The following is a 9,623-nucleotide window of genomic DNA, read 5'->3' as shown; positions in this document are numbered from 1 at the left end:
CCCCTTTCCCTAGTGTTTGGGCTTCCTCCCCTCTTCCCTTCATGTTGCACTTAGTCTTTCCCACACCTTGCGTGACTACAGCTGATTGGCGGGGGTGCCGGGTGTCTCACTCCCACTAATCAGACATTGATGACCTATCCTAAGGATAGATGATCAGTGTTAAAGTATTGGACAACCTCTTTAAATATTGCAGTGCTGCCCTCTTGTTTTTTGGGTGAAATATTTATGGGGTTTTCACTAATCCTCTGAAAGTATATTTCTAGTAATATTCTATTAGTGCTGTTTCATTTATATAGAGAGATCAGAGATAGATAGATAGATAGATAGATAGATAGATAGATAGATAGATAGATAGATAGATGTATAGTGCTTTGCTATGTTTGCACAGTATTTATATATATAGATAGAAATGTGTCAGTATCACATAAGTTAATCAGGGAATAATGTATCTTCTTTCTTTTTCAGCTATAGGGTTCAGCATTCCCTCTCCCTGATCAGAATATTAGGTGCTTGGAGTCACATAGACGTGTAGGTGGTCATGTGTATATAAGGCTCTGACTTACTATTCACGCTCCCCTTGCTCTCTCTCTGCGCCTGTTCCTTCTGTATGGATGGGCCACCACAATAGCTCTCAGCCTTTGGAAAAAAGCTCTCCTTTGCTCAATGACGATGTTTGGTCTATTGGGTCTATCTTCTGCCAGGAGTTCTTCTAGGAGTATGTTAACGTCTGTGGAAAATAAATATTAAAATTATTAATTATAGAGAAGATATATAGAAAAATCGGGGTGTCAATTTTTTTAGATATATTCCGTGAATGATTACAATTTTAAGTAGTAGGTTTCTAAATTCTAATACACAATGCCAGTCGGCTGCAAATAGACCTAAAGGATTATAGCCTCTTATTAGGTCTTTAATCCATGGGAAAAAAGTAAGAAATTGGCACATCCATCTGGAAATAATAAAAACTAATTGATCTTTATTAGAAATCCATGAAAAGACAAACAAGTTTTGGTGAAATATTAAATCTGACACGTTTCTGGCAAACCGCCCTTAGTCATGAAATGGTCTTTAATCATCAGCAAATGTATTTATTTATTTATTTATTTCTTACTCATGTATATAGCACCATTGATTCCACAACGCTTTACAGACATTCATCACCATTGTCCCAAATGGGGCTCACAATCTACATTCCCTATCAGTATGGGAGGAAACCGGAGAACCCGGAGGAAACCCACAAAAATACGGGGAGAACATACAAACTCCTTGCAGATATCGTCTTTGGGGGGATTTGAACCTTTATCCATCTATATTAATGGGTAATTTCTATTCACTTTTTAGGAGATGATGGTGGAAAATGTGGACAAATAGTGAAATCTATCTCTCAAAATATTGATGTAATTAGAAAAAAAAAGTGTACAATTATCCTAATTTCATAGCATGGTTTGCATTTTTTATATTGATGGGTGATGTTCTTACTCTACTTTTATTATAATATGTCCCTTTTAATGGAATTCTTGGATTATTGGGACATGCAACTGTGTGTTTTTTTAAATTGTAGCTGTAACTAAGAGAGGTAGGATGTAAGAGATTGCACTGGCCATTTAACTTAGGGGCAACAAGGATTAGTTATAGCTTTTTTTTTAGTTTTATAAGTGTTCTGTAAGAGCCCAACGACCACTGATTCCCTCCTTATGTTAGACATTTATGACCAAATCAATTTTGTCTGGTAGCTATTGCATATAATATGGCTTTACCTGTTTTTGAAACACTTTTAAAGAAGACTTGTCGCTTGCCACAAACATGACTTGTTTCACCTGATATAAATGTCGCTTCCTGAATCCGGCGTTCTTTTTCTTTTCTTCCTACTCCTCTCTGTTCCTGAGATATGGTTCCCTCTTCTAAATCTAGTCTTGTTAGCCAACTGAGCATGATTCTCAAGAACACGCCCACAGACAAGAGTTGAGGATCACGCCTACTTGGCTAAAAAAAATACTACATTTATTTACAGAGAAAAGGGGGCCATAACTTAGAAACAGAGAGGCGCATGAGCAAAAGAAAAACAGCGCCAGACACCAGGTATAAAAATCCCCAATTACATATGACATACAAGTGACAGGTCCTCTTTAATATTAATGGTTTATGCAGTAAGTAGTGACAGTGACACATTATATTACTGGCCTTATAATCTGACCTGACATGATGACTTTCTGTCCTGCTGAAAATATCAACTCAATAAATGAGGGGAAAAAAAGCAATAAATGAGAAAAAGTGTAAAAGATATGGGAAATCCCAAAAAGAGATGCTGTCTCTCCAATCACCGTCACTGCATCAACAGTTTGTTTCCACGACGATGATTATGAGCGCTCTACTTGAGCATTCTAAATGGGAGGAGCTTCCAGCAGCCAATAGGAATCAGGTATTAGATTGTAATTGTTAACAGTCTGTATAGATTAGTCATTTGCTAAAACGACCACTTGATAATTTGACTTATTTTAAAAGGTAAATGGTCCAATAGCAAAAAAAAAGAGATGAATATGTACACAATGCGCAAATAAAGCAGCCATAAGTGTTTTTAATGTATGATATGTTGCAATCTGCCAATCTGACACCTTTTGGGGAGATATAGGGATGTATATATCAGCCAAGAGGAAAAACGTTTAAAATATAACCTTTATTAGATCCTTAAAATAATTAATTTTTTTATTTTTTTTTTTTGTACCTCCAATGTCCAGTATAAACGGCTCATAACCCCTGTCGCATCATAGGCAAGCTCCCTATGCACTAGAGGGAATCAGCACAAAATACCTCTAACCTTATTAAGGACACAGTACACTAAAACAAGACACTGTGCAACCTTCTTATAAATCCCATTGGAAGGAACCAGAAATATATAATGTCAATCCCATCTGGTCCATATAAAACTTAGACATAGTGATAAAAAATACTCTAAATAATAGGTATAGATCTCACCCATTCTCTTGTGCATGGGCATCCTCCAGGGTTTTTTTCCCCAGTTCAGTACTCTCCAAATATTAAGAATAAATCTACCCTGTCGTTCCCCTGGTGATTGCTCCCGCCCTGACAAGGGCAGTACCCAAGTGTATCTATTACCCCACAAAATGACTCCCGACGCGTTTCTTCCTCCTCAAAAAGGATTCATCAGTGGAGTGTAACTCGTATCTTGGGGAGCACTACAAAAAAGTGACTAAGTGCTATAAAGTGCTATGTGGTTCAAAAAATCTCGTCTAATGGACCTCACAATAGTGAGTGTCCATTTTTTGTGGTACAGAGTACTGTTACCACCTTCAAATATGCGGATATGCAAAGAGAAAAGGGGAGTCTCCACATCTGTCTTCTCTGTTTAAATATACTCCTTTTCCCTCCATTTTTGGGCGTCCCATGTCACTTCACTAATTAACAGCTTTTTTGTTATAGAATATTACCCCTTGTTTTTCTTAGGTAATAGTATTCATTTTCATAAAGGTTCCCTTTTAACTTTTAATATCGCGGTGGCTTCCCATTCATCACCCAAAAAAATGCCCATATGATCCTTTCCCTCCTATTACATCCATCTCTTAAGGTCACCAAACTCCCACGTGTAAAAATGTGGGGGTCATATATTTGTTTTCTAGCGTTCATTATCTGTTTCTCTTTCCTTAGCGTTTGGAACGCATCTGCCATTTCCGGACGCCTGGAACCCAAGCCTCCTACGTCATTTCCGGGCGTTCTCTACCGCGTCACTTCCTGGCGTCTGGACCGCAGAGCCCCATGTGACCTTAACTATTCCCGGGCATATGGAACGCATAGTTCACACGCCTGCCCGGAATACTCACTTCTCACAGCGCTTCCGGGGGTCTGGACCGCAAAATATCTTTTGGGCATTCCCTGTGCGTGTCACTGATCTCATTTCCGCCTCAACATGTAATTTAATGCATTCTTACACAGAATCCCTCCAAAAAGAAGGAACTTCTCTCTTAGAAAAACAACTTTACACCACCAATCTCCTACTTATTACTTTACATTACCCTCCTTTATTGTAACTGGAGGGATCTATCGGTGTCACCTTAGATATAAAATTATTAGGGAACCTTTAATATTGGATTTCTACTCTGGCACTGAATCCAAATTCTTTTCAAACGATCATCCCATGATTTTTCTTATAAGATTGGCCAGTACACAAAGTTATCGCCCCAAAATCACATATCAGAGGTACCTATATATCGCCCTATTTATTTTTCTTTTCCAGGGCATGTAAGTATTTGGCCTTCTTTTTTTCTATAAAAGGCATCCATCTTTCTTTTTAAAAAAAGTCTGACTTATAGCTGGTTTCAGTAAGTGGGTCTTTACACAAAAGCATGTCCGTCTCCGGATATTACAGGGGGATTATCATCTATATAGAGCAACTATAATTAAGCAGTTCATTTAAACCCCCAGGGGCCATGGTACCTAACCGGAAAATCCATCTTGCTTCTTTCTGCTGTAGGATTTTGTCCATGTTACCTCCTCTAATATTGGTCTTCATACATTCGATTCCCATAAAGGAGATTACTTTAGGATCTCCTCCATGTACCGAATTCACATGCTTTGCAATTGGCGTCTCTTTTTTATTTAATATGTCATTAAAGTGCTCCCCTATACGTCGTCTCATTTCCCGAATGGTTTTTCCTACATATTCTTTTTTGCAGATACATGTTGCCTTGTATAAAACAAATTTAGTTCTGCAATTAATAAAATTTCTAATCTCAAAAGATTCTCCAGTGACATTACTCACAAAAGCCTTTGTATTTTTCACATTTGGGCATGCTACACAGCCACTACACTTGTAGCAGCCCTTAGGTCTTGTTGGTAGCCATGACTTGTCTTTTTTTGGGGGCACATAATGACTCCTGATTACTCTTTGTCCAATTGTTCTACTTTTACGGAACGTCACCTGTGGTGTAGTGCCCACAGTTCTCTTCAGATCCTCATCCATTGTTAAAATACCCCAATACTGTTCTATAATCTTTCTAGCTTCCAAGGCACCATTATCAAATGTGGCTATAAATCTTGTGCAATCCATATTTTCTTTTTCTTTCTCCAAGATTTTAGGGGTAAGATCTCTCTCCTTTGTTTCAAAGCAAATTGGTACGCCCTTCTCAGAACCCAGTCAGGATACCCCCTCCTTTTAAATCTTTCTCTCATATCTTTTGCCTCCTGTATAAATTCCTCATCAGTGGAACAGTTCCTTCTAAGCCTTATATATTGGCCCTTCGGTATTCCCCTCCTCAGGGGGAGAGGATGATGGCTCTCCCACCTGAGGAGGGAATTTGTGACCGTAGGCTTTCGATAGATGGTGGTATGCACCCCCCCTCCTTTTTATTGATCCGTACATCTAAAAAGGGCAGGCTCGTCTGGTGTATCTCATGTGTAAATCTCAGTCCTATCTCATTTTTATTCAAAGCTTCCACAAATTTTTCAAAGTCCCTTTTGGGTCCCTTCCAGAATATTAGTATATCATCGATATACCTCGTCCACAATTCAATACACTGTGTGAAGCGCTGATTCTCCTCTGTAAATACCACGGTTTCCTCACACCAGCCCAGGAACAGATTAGCATAGGTGGGCGCACAAGAATTGCCCATAGCGGTGCCCCTGAGCTGGTGGAAGGTTTTACCGTTAAACAAAAAGACATTGTTTGTAAGCACAAATTCAAGCAGGGTGAGTATCAGTACATTGTGTGCTTGAAACTGATTTCCTCTTGACCCCCAAAAATACTCTACAGCCTCAATGCCCTTTGTATGTGGTATCGAAGAGTATAGGGCTTCGACGTCGATGCTTGCTATCCAGACGTCTCTATCTAAATGTAGCCCTTCCAACTTACACAAGAGGTCCGTAGTGTCTCTTGTGTAAGAGGGGAGTGCTTCCACAAAAGGTCGGAGCACCTGATCTAGGTAAATACCTACGTTTTGTCGCAAACTTTCAATGCCTGATACTATAGGCCTCCCTTTTAGGACGTCCAGTCCCTTATGCACCTTTGGCAATGCATAGAATGTTGCCAGTTTGGGATATTGAGGTAGGAGAAAGTCTAATTCATTTTTACTTATCAAATCCTCTTCTCTAGCCTCCTTCAAAATCCTTTCCAATTTCGTTCTCCTTTCTACAATGGGGTTATTTGACAATACAGTATAATTCTCTTTATCAGCTAAAATTTTCATACACATGTTCTCATACATTTCTGCTCCCATAATGACTGTATTTCCCCCTTTATCTGATTTCTTAATCACTATTTTATCGTCATTTTCCAGAGTTTTAAGGGCTTTTATTTCTTCCCTTGAACAGTTTGGTTTCCGGGTTTTGGTATCTTACTTTGTCAGATCCCTTGTCACCATAATTACGAAAACATCAATTGCTGACAAGACCCCAGTGGGTGGAGGCATTTTATTACTTTTATTCCTTAATGTTGTATGTGGACCCATACCATCAGACCCATCTGGGTACTTATCTAGTCCCGCTAGTTCCTGCACATCAGGTAACAGATCCAATGGGATATTCAAATTAGAGCATAATTGTTTCTCTTGTTGTATAAAATATTTACGCCATCTCAATCTGCGAGCAAATAGATTAAGATCTTTAACCCAGTCAAAGAGATTAAAATCACTTGTTGGTACGTATGTTAATCCCTTATTTAGAACACTCGTCTCTTCTAATGTAAGGGGGGATCGGATAGATTAATTATAGAAGACTTATCTATGTGTTCCAATTCCTGAGGTAGTAATTCCTCTCTAAAAAAAAAACCCCATTTGGTGAAGGCCTATTATTTCTATCACCTCTGTGTCTACCTCTACCCCTTCCTCTGTCTACCTCTGAAGGGTTTACTTATGCCTTCATTATCAGAGAAGTCCGTTTCAGTGGACGAGAGATCAGTAACTGTCTCCTTCCGTTCTGGTCTCTCCTCCAGGAAGCGATAGGCCTTGTTTTCCTTAAACTCCTGTAAGTCCCTCTGATACTGTTTATGCTTACGCTCTTTTAGATGGTATTGGAACCTCTCTATTGAATTTTGCAATAAGGTTTCCTTATTTTTGAAATCTGGTTCACTTTGGAACTGCTTGGTAACCTCTATTTGTTCTTTTAATTTTTCATTTAACCTTAATAGGTTTTCTTTTTCTTCCTCTAAGAGAAGTTGCATAAACCGTATAGAGCTATTCGTGGCTTCCTGTTCCCACTTTGATAGGAGTTGGGTATTTCTACTCCTCAGACCGGGAAGCAATGTGATTCTTAAGCCTCTTGGGACTATGCCGTTCTTAACATAATTTACAAGACTCTGTATCTCCCACCACGCAAACACTTGTTCTTTATATGTTTTAGTCAGTTCCTTAAACGCCGCATTAAAAGTTGGGGTATATTTTTTTTGTGTAAATATTTTGTCAGAAAATACCTCCTTTTCCTCAGACAACCATTGCTGCGTGTTCAGACCCACCTCCAAAAAACCTGCCATCAGACCAATAACTCAGATATTTAGCCACAGACTGCTTAAACTTACGGCAGTATTCACTTATAAACCTCAGTATTAACAATATATATCAGCCAAGAATATAAAATATAACCTTTATTAGATCCTTAAAATAATACATTTTTTAATTTTTTATTTTTTTTGGTACCTCCAGTATCCAGTATAAACGGCTCATTACCCCTGTCGCATCATAGGCAAGCTCCCTATGCACTAGAGGGAATCAGCACTATTGTGAGGTCCATTAGACGAGATTTTTTGAACCACATAGCACTTTATAGCACTTAGTCACTTTTTTGTAGTGCTCCCCAAGATACGAGTTACACTCCCCTGATGAATCCTTTTTGAGGAGGAAGAAATGCGTCGGGAGGCATTTTGTGGGGTAATAGATATGACTCACCCCCTGGGCCGTGGGGTACTCGAAACCGGGCCTTCTAATGTACGGTGCTGATGGGGGTAGTAGTGGCAACCCGGTCCGTGGCTCAGGGTGGTCAGACCAGTGGTAGTCTACTATGCGCTTTGTAATGTCCAACTATGGCCACCCGTGGATTGCGGTCAGGGCTCCATCTCCAGGTGTGGTCCGGTGAGACTGATCCAAACCACACCCGGCCCCGCAGTTTTCTTCTCTTTCCGCCCCCATTGGGGGTGGTCTTGGGGCAATCTGCTGACAATCACTTTCAGGGGCAGCCCCCCCACCTTGATGGACCTCTCTACAGCCGCACTCATGGCTGTTGGGGGTGGGCTCCTTCTTTGGCACCATTCTGGGACCTGGCCCACGATGGGAGGTGGCTTCCTGTTATCTTTTGGCGCGCACATTATGGCGTCCGTTCTTCTGGGGCGGGCGCCATCTTTAATACAGTGAAACAGTCTCTTTTCAGGCACGCAATACCTGTTTGTGGCGGGTTGGTCACGATCCTGCCGACTACGCCAAAGCTGACTCACCCCCTGGGCCGTGGGGTACTCGGAACCGGGCCTTCTAGTGTACGGTGCTGATGGGGGTAGTAGTGGCAACCCAGTCCGTGGCTCAGGGTGGTCAGACCAGTGGTAGTCTACTATGCGCTTTGTAATGTCCGACTACGCCACCCGTGGATTGCGGTCAGGGCTAACCGCCGCTGCAGTGCAGACTGCTGAGGCTGGTGTTGTGGGTGCAGCAGGGAATAGTACGACTCCCCACGGGAGGGGTGTAGCCTCAGGGCAGCGAGGGGTAGATGGTGGGGGTGATGGTGCAGGGAGTCCCAGTACCGTTAGTGCTGGCGAAGTAAGAAGCACAAAGACAACATGTTGCAGTCCAGGGTCTTTTACTCACAGTTCGTATACTCCAAGCCACTTCTGTACAGGTAGTGACTGCCCAAGCCGTGCTGCGTCCACCAGGTGAGGGGCTCGGTCAACTCCCAGGCAATTCAGGAGCATGGCACAGGACCCCCTTCTGTCCTTTCTCTGGCTCGTGCCCCACCAGTGACCAAACTTCTGTCCAGCTGCCATGGATTTATGCGGGCAAACGTGGGCCCCGTTTCCCGCTATCCTATATGGTGCCTTCCTAGCAGGTTTAGTGAAGGGTCGCACCAATAAATGATCACGACCTCCGGTTCTTGGCTGAGGATTATTTGCCTCCACCAACTTGGGATCCGGTACCCTTTCCTTGCCTGACCCGTCACCCGTAATTTCCTGGGTCCTTAGGGTCCCTTCTTCCTTCGTGTTCCTGGGCCTTTCTCTTCGGTTCCTTTCTCTTTCTGTTTTGTTCCTTTCCTTCTCTCCCTCTCGCCCTGCCCGTGTCCTAGGCCTGGCTCTGGAGCAGAACTCCAGCGGAGCCCCTGCTCCCCTCCTCCTCCACTCTCACTTCCTCCTCACAGACTGAACTTCTCTTCTCTCTTCTCCTCTGGAACTAAGATGGTGCCCACCTTATATACCTCCTCCTTTGTGTCTGAGCCCAGGTGACCTGCAACCAATGAGCTCCTTCCTATGCCCAGGAACCAGCCCCTATCTGCTCCCACATCACTAGGGTTCCCCCCCTCCCCACTCCAGCCAGGGACATAGTCAGTCGTGCCTGCATACTAATGGGAGCACCGTAGAGCTGTCCCCCGGAAATGAGGAGTGTATATGTGTGCAGCTAACTGAGCCCTGGTCCATACTCCAT

This window comes from Phyllobates terribilis, unplaced genomic scaffold (genome assembly GCF_046119375.1).
Source record: "Phyllobates terribilis strain yellow unplaced genomic scaffold, ASM4611937v1 Scaffold_8__6_contigs__length_399053987, whole genome shotgun sequence".
Classification (NCBI taxonomy): domain Eukaryota; kingdom Metazoa; phylum Chordata; class Amphibia; order Anura; family Dendrobatidae; genus Phyllobates; species Phyllobates terribilis.
The sequence above is the reverse complement of the archived record's forward strand: the minus strand, read 5'-3'. Positions refer to the sequence as shown.